Below are 6,589 nucleotides of genomic sequence, written 5' to 3'. Positions count from 1 at the left end.
CAACTATTGTTATGGAGGGAGATCCACCAGGAAGGATTCAGGTTCGTGCTATCACAAATTATTATGCATACCTAACATTAATTGTTGATTTACTATTGGAAAGCTGGACACTTAGACTCAATATCACTAACATTTCATCCACGCTTCTATTAATTGATAACTATCGCAGAAACAAATCCAATTACACTAAATTCCCAGGTCCCCTAAATCATCATTTTTCAATTGCAGAGAATGTGTAACCATTGAGAAACTAAAATTACCTTCACAATCCAATTTAAAACTGCATTTAGCTTAGCTTAAGCCTCAATGTAACTCAAGTTGGATAATAGTCACCCATGATGACATGAGGTGAAAAGGTGAGAAACTGTGGGATTACATGTAAACCATAAAAAAAATACCATTTTATTATGACTCGAGAACAACATGGACTGCCAATACTACTCGCCCCCAACATTGAACAACTTATGTGAGTGAACTAACCAAAACCAGAAAAGGAAAACTTTCATGAAAAACATAAAATCATACCCATTACCGAGAATTGATTGAATTAACTGTTTAAATTAAGAATTTACATAAACCCATTGGAATAGTGACAAATTAACAAAAAAAAATCAATTAATGAAAATAAAAGCAAAATTAACCAGAAAGCTTTCATTTTCTGCTTCGCCAAAGCATTGCAGATAAGCGCTTCCTAGCTCAGCTGACTATGAAGATGACTCAGAAGGTGTCAAATGAAAGCATCTTCGTTCAGCCTGAAAGCTTTCTATGAGTAGAGTGATTTAATGGGGAACCTGGGGAAGGAAAGGAAGGAGAATCCGAAAGCGAAACAATTAATTAGGCGAAAGGAAGGAAGGGGAAAAAAATAAACCAGTCATCTCTGTGAGATAAGCTCCACCTTTCATATAAAGAAACCAAAAAGTTCAAACATAATGAGAAAGATATCAGTAAGTTTAAAAGAAATTCATCTTTAACCAGAATGGATAGCATGGATTAGAAGAAAAACAACTAATAAATTTGAGGGTTATTTTAAATGATAAATTAGTCAAATTTAACAAATTTTCTGAAGAAAACTATTACAATAGATAAAAGATAGTTTTCTTCGGAGTTCGGTGCAATCACAAATAAATAGTTAAATGATCACAAAGTAAAATTCCTTCTAATTCCATAAAAAAGTATATTATTTGATTTCATAAAATTTGTACTACCTCATCAACACCAATATTTGTGCTACCTTATCAACACCATTATGCAGCAAAGAAAAAACAACAACACAAAAACTTAAGAAATAGCACATAGCAGAATGGTAATAATAAAGACCATTGAACCTCTATCTATACTCAGCTACATCACTTAAAAGAGGGTCCATACCTTCAGTCATTCATCCTAGAAAGCACTTTGAGCAGTTCGATTTCTGAGATAGGGAGTAGCTCAAACAGGCTGGAAAGCAAAATTAATAGCTGACTTTCCGATTTAGGGTGTAACTCCTAGCGCACAACAACTAGCTTCATCACATTGACTTAACAGAGAAAAGAGGGGAAGAAACTTCAACTCAGAAGAGTGGTACATCTTATTAGCTTCAAATTGTATTCTTAGATTTGAATATGAATGGTGCATCTTCTTGGTGGAATCAGATTTAGGCCACCTATCAAGAAGGTGTATCAGAGAAAGGAATAAGATAGTCTGGTTGTTTTCTGCGATATAAAATGCAGCATGTACTTATTAACAACTCATTCTTGTTTATCCCCAGAATGATAGCACTCCTAGTTGTGGAAGATTGAAATAAAGCTAATTTTGCACTTAATGAAGCAATGACCGAATTATAACTACCTTTCATTCAATTTCAAGACGCATACCACAATCTTTGTGCTAATATAGCCAATCTCCAAGGACCTGAATTGATTTTAAATATTAGAAGTCACATTAATAAAATTCAACAATAGATTAAGAGTGCATGAAACAGAAATGTAACAAAAAGAAAGAGTGCACGAAACAGAAATGTAACAAAAAGAAAGAGTGCACCAAACAGAAACAAGTAGAGCAACATTTGGATATTCATAAGCTAATATCATGTGTATCAAAATAAACCAGACATCTTTGTGAGATAAGCTCCGCCAAGCAGGAAAATAGGCTACCTCATACTTCGCGACCAGGTCTAGCCTCTATTTTTCCGCAGAGGCACAACTTGTCCATGTTGTATGGATGGAGGGGGGGGGGGGGGGGCTGGCCTCTATTCTCTTCAGGAAGTAGGAAAGGATATTAGCAAGTTATTGTCCAAGCCTCTATAACTTACCTACAATACCAAAGATAGACATCGGAAAGCTATTAACCTTGAGGGAAAAAATAGCTTAAGTGAGAAATTGAAAGGTTTGGAACTAAATGATAAACATGGTCCATTCCTAAAACCAACAAAAAGTATAAAAATAAACAGCAAATAATTCCTTGTATGTGTCTAAATCTGCCAATAATTCATGTATGCGACTTTCACTTGCAAACTGTACAAAACTTCTAAGAGAGTCCTCACTAATAGACCTTGAAAAATCACAACAATATTCAGCGGATGAGAGTTCAATTGGAAAAAGAGGGAAAATCATAAACATAGTTTTGGACTCACCAGGATCGGATGCAAGGTGCGGTTCTGCTTATCACTCCAAAACAACACTGCATGAATGAAAAAAAGAATCACACTTAGATATCACTTCAAATTAAAAGAAATCAAATAAAGAAAACAAACACACTCATGAATGAAACAATAGAGCAATGAAGACATTAACCATGGGTTGGCCCAGAACACTGCATATAGCTTGTATATATGCATGCATATATGCTTCGTGGTTGATATATGCTAATTTTTTAAAATAAAATGGATAGTTAATAAAGTAATCGGTATAATAGCGCTGCTAAAGCATACACATAAAAAACTGATTTAAGACCATCTATCAAAAGATCATGAATATCCTTGTTCAGGATTGAAATGCACTGGCATAAAGGTTAACGCCCCTTTTAGTTTATACCATTTAATTGTTATGTTCCATTTCTGATCTCCAATTTAGGATATAATATATATATATATATATATATATATATATATATATGTTGAACCATGAGGAATGTATATGATGAAAAGTTAAAATCGTAACTACAATATCCAAAAAGATCTGATTGAACACTAATAGAGACCAAGACCTACAAGATCCTTGTACATATTAAGTGGGTGAAATTCATAAGATTACCATAAATGAAACCAATAGTCTTGTTACATATTAAGGTTAAAAGTTAAAGCAGTACACAAAAAGGAGATTCAAAATAGAGCAAACAAAGCTCAGACATATACATGGCAATGGAATTGAGTGTCTCCCCCTAAATGTGTTCTTAGCTTATCCTTAATAGGTTCTTCACGGAGACAGACAAAGCTGGAAGCCAATTGAAATGGTGACCCTGACAAATTATGATCATCAGAAATTTGTTTCAAAAGATAACTTTTAGCACCCGTTTTCATGGATTTCACTAATTTTTCATTTTAAATTGTCTATGGCAAACAAATATATGTCAATTTCATAATCCAAAAATAATAAATCAAATATGATAATATTAAAATCAAAACCATAAAATTAAAACTACAACATAATGAGAACAAACATATTAACCTATTTTGCAACCCTTTTCAATTTCAATTCTTAGGTTTTACTATACAATGACTTCTGAGAAGATCACAACTTCCAAGACTTGGACATAAAACCTCAAGATCACCCTTTACAATCAATGAGTGAAAGTTAACCAAATAAGAAATATGGAAAAATATACCTGGAAGCAAGCATGTAACACTTAACAGAACAACCTGTTGTCCAAGCAATGGACAGAGCTCTAGCAGCAAGCATGTAGCACTTCTTCCCACTCTCTCTGTCCAAGATCATTTAATGCCTTCATGTATCATTCTGAATAAAATTAGAAATAGAATGAGTAACTGGAATATGTGACAGTTCTGGAAGTATAGCTTCCAGTTCAACCTTTCCAGTTTCCATTACTGTGAAACAATTCCCATAACTTTTTTTTGGAAAGTTCTGCAAAGTCCTTCTATGTTCCAGCAAATTGACTCAATAATTTTTTTTTGAAAGGAGAAATATATTATTGATAAACCATAAGAAAGAACCATGAGTACAAGTCCTCTCATGAAATAGGACCAAACACCTAACCAAGGCATACTCAAAAGTGAGCCTCATTAAAACCCAATGAGAAAAAATCCAAGTGAAGAAAAAAGAGTGCCACACTCTCAAGTAGCCAAAATGAAAAACCAAAGCAAAACAACCATATAATGCATACAAATTGAAACCAATCTATAATGCTCTAGAGCCCTAGCATGTCATCATATCAACCAAAAGTCTCCACTCCTTTCATTCACAATCTGATTGCAAGACCCCCATCTCAAGCATCACGTTCCAGATACAGGATAGACAAGTTGCACCATTAACTCAAGCCAATACATAAAAAGCATCATAAATTTATAATCTGTACACACAATACCTTCCTTCAAAGAAATATGTATTTGAACTCCTTACTACCTTTGCACCACAAAGCAAACAATGCACAACAGACAATTATTAAGTTTCAGTAGTGCAGCAAAATTGAAGCCACCAATTCTGCAGAGCCAATCCACCATTCCACACGCACCACCAAAGAGGCCTAGCTCCAATCTCCACTCTCCCACAAAGAAAACTACATCCCCAAACAAACTTCCAATAGCGGCTCCTCTCTAACACAACCAATCTTTGCTAAGATATCTGGCATAGCATTAGCATTCCATCCCCATGAAAGCAACCCAACGCTCCAACAGCAAAAGCCTATCCTCATCCAATTTAAATTTCTGTATCAAAACAACGTTTGGCCTATGTTGCACCAGAACCTTCTTCACTAAACTCCTCTATTTTGCCCTATCCAAGCCATGAACATTCCAACTCACCCACTTCACAAACATCATTACTGGCGGAATCGCTCCTTCAATGATCCTGCACCGCCTCCGCAACGATCTCCTTCACTGTAGAGATATCCGGTGGCCCCAGGAACACTGAAGTGTAGAAAAATTAAACCAAGCAATACTGAAAAATTTAAAATTCCCCTTACAAATAAAGTCTACAACTTTTAAGGGGGACATTTAACATAACACAAGCAGAAGAGACAAGGAAGTTAAGAAAAATAAATATAAAGAGTTATAATTCATATAGAGAACTGAGAATCCTTAAGCATCATTCAAGCGATCAAACATAAAATCAGCACCAAGTCTAAATTCTAATCACTCTTCTCTCCTTACTTCTTGCTTCTAATCACCAGTGGTGCTAACACAAAGCACCAAATACAAAAGCAGAATACACCAATGATCCAAAATGCAAACAATCTCATGAATGTTAAGCATCTAAGATCAAACATACATAAGACAATACAAGTAACATGAAATGGAAAAAACTAATGGTACCTATCTTTGAGCATTTCCCTTTATAAAGCCAACTAATTCTCGCAGTCCCTTGTTATCCCATTTAGCAGAAAACTATCCAAGTCCTTGTGCTGTGTCTCGGCTTCAACTTAGGACAGAGGAGAGATCAGAGCAGTACATAGCACCTAACAACATCATATCCCCTCCCTAGCCAGCGATAAAAGACATGATCGAAGTGGAAAATGAAAAAACATTAGGAGCAGTATTTATAGAGATATGAGAGGAAGAAGGCTAACACGTACTCTAACAATAGTCGGGAACTCAGGAATAGACAAACTGTAGGATTTTATTGGGAAATTGCAAACTCTTACTAACCTGACGTGATCGGAGGGACAATGACAGGGAATAAATCCATCATCTTCTCTGCTTCTTCTGATCCAAAATCGGGCAAGGATGATGATCCATCTGACTCCCACCATCTTCTCTTCTCCTTCTCCTTCTGATTATGACCTAACACGAGATGAGATGGTGACGAAAATTTCCTACTTTCCATCATCATCTCTTGTCCTTCTCCTTCCTCCATTGTTTAATCTCCATCAAATTCAAACCTAACTCTATATAGGGTGACGAAAATCTACCAAAGAAGTTGATAATTTCATCAACAACTCTTCTGCTCCTCCATGTGCAGACGCTGTCAGAAGTGAAAGGGAGAAGGAGAACTGAGAAGAGAGGAAACCTAACACGGTGATGTGTGATAGGTCAGGAGTGAGCACAATCGTCAGATAAGAAATTGAGATCAATGGCCAGGATTGAAACCTTTCTTAGGAATAGTGATTCCAAGGGATTGTTTTAAGTAGTAGTAGATTCAAGTCATCAACCTATCGGGTTTAAACCCAGGCACACCACTAAAAATAGATTCCGAGTTTTCTAAAATCAGAATATTAAAAATAAAGTTCCCAATTTAAGAGCCCCATATGTTAGAAAACACATGTACTAGGTTTTAAAGGGGTTGTCAAAATGACCGATAGTAAGATTTGGGTTAAATAACTCATGGCATAAGTGAACCAATCACATTCAAGATAATTAATTGAAATTTTTATATTTTATTAATCAATTAATTTAGGGTTAAATATGTTTTGGTCCTTAATACACATAACTATAAAATGG

At 35.3% G+C, this 6,589-nt stretch overlaps 1 long non-coding RNA gene across 3 annotated transcripts; it reads right to left on the bottom strand.

The window, feature by feature from the left end:
* Positions 1 to 500: 500 nt before the first annotated feature.
* On the bottom strand, positions 501 to 6,254 carry LOC130730627 (uncharacterized). 3 transcript variants are annotated; one of them, XR_009016401.1, is made up of 9 exons: positions 5,798 to 6,254; positions 5,465 to 5,629; positions 4,519 to 5,059; positions 3,802 to 3,932; positions 2,612 to 2,658; positions 2,133 to 2,290; positions 1,828 to 1,890; positions 1,369 to 1,642; positions 501 to 791 (listed from the first exon to the last, which is right to left on the bottom strand). It is a non-coding gene; the product is annotated as an uncharacterized LOC130730627 (long non-coding RNA). The 3 variants fall into 3 exon arrangements; XR_009016400.1 differs by lacking the exon at positions 4,519 to 5,059 and having other exon boundaries at positions 1,369 to 1,691; positions 5,798 to 6,245; XR_009016399.1 differs by lacking the exon at positions 4,519 to 5,059 and having other exon boundaries at positions 5,798 to 6,241.
* Between the last annotated feature and the right edge of the window lie 335 nt (positions 6,255 to 6,589).

The sequence above is a fragment of the Lotus japonicus genome, chromosome 1 (genome assembly GCF_012489685.1).
Source record: "Lotus japonicus ecotype B-129 chromosome 1, LjGifu_v1.2".
NCBI lineage: Eukaryota > Viridiplantae > Streptophyta > Magnoliopsida > Fabales > Fabaceae > Lotus > Lotus japonicus.
Note: the sequence above shows the minus strand (reverse complement) of the source record. Positions and strands in the feature narration are given on the sequence as shown.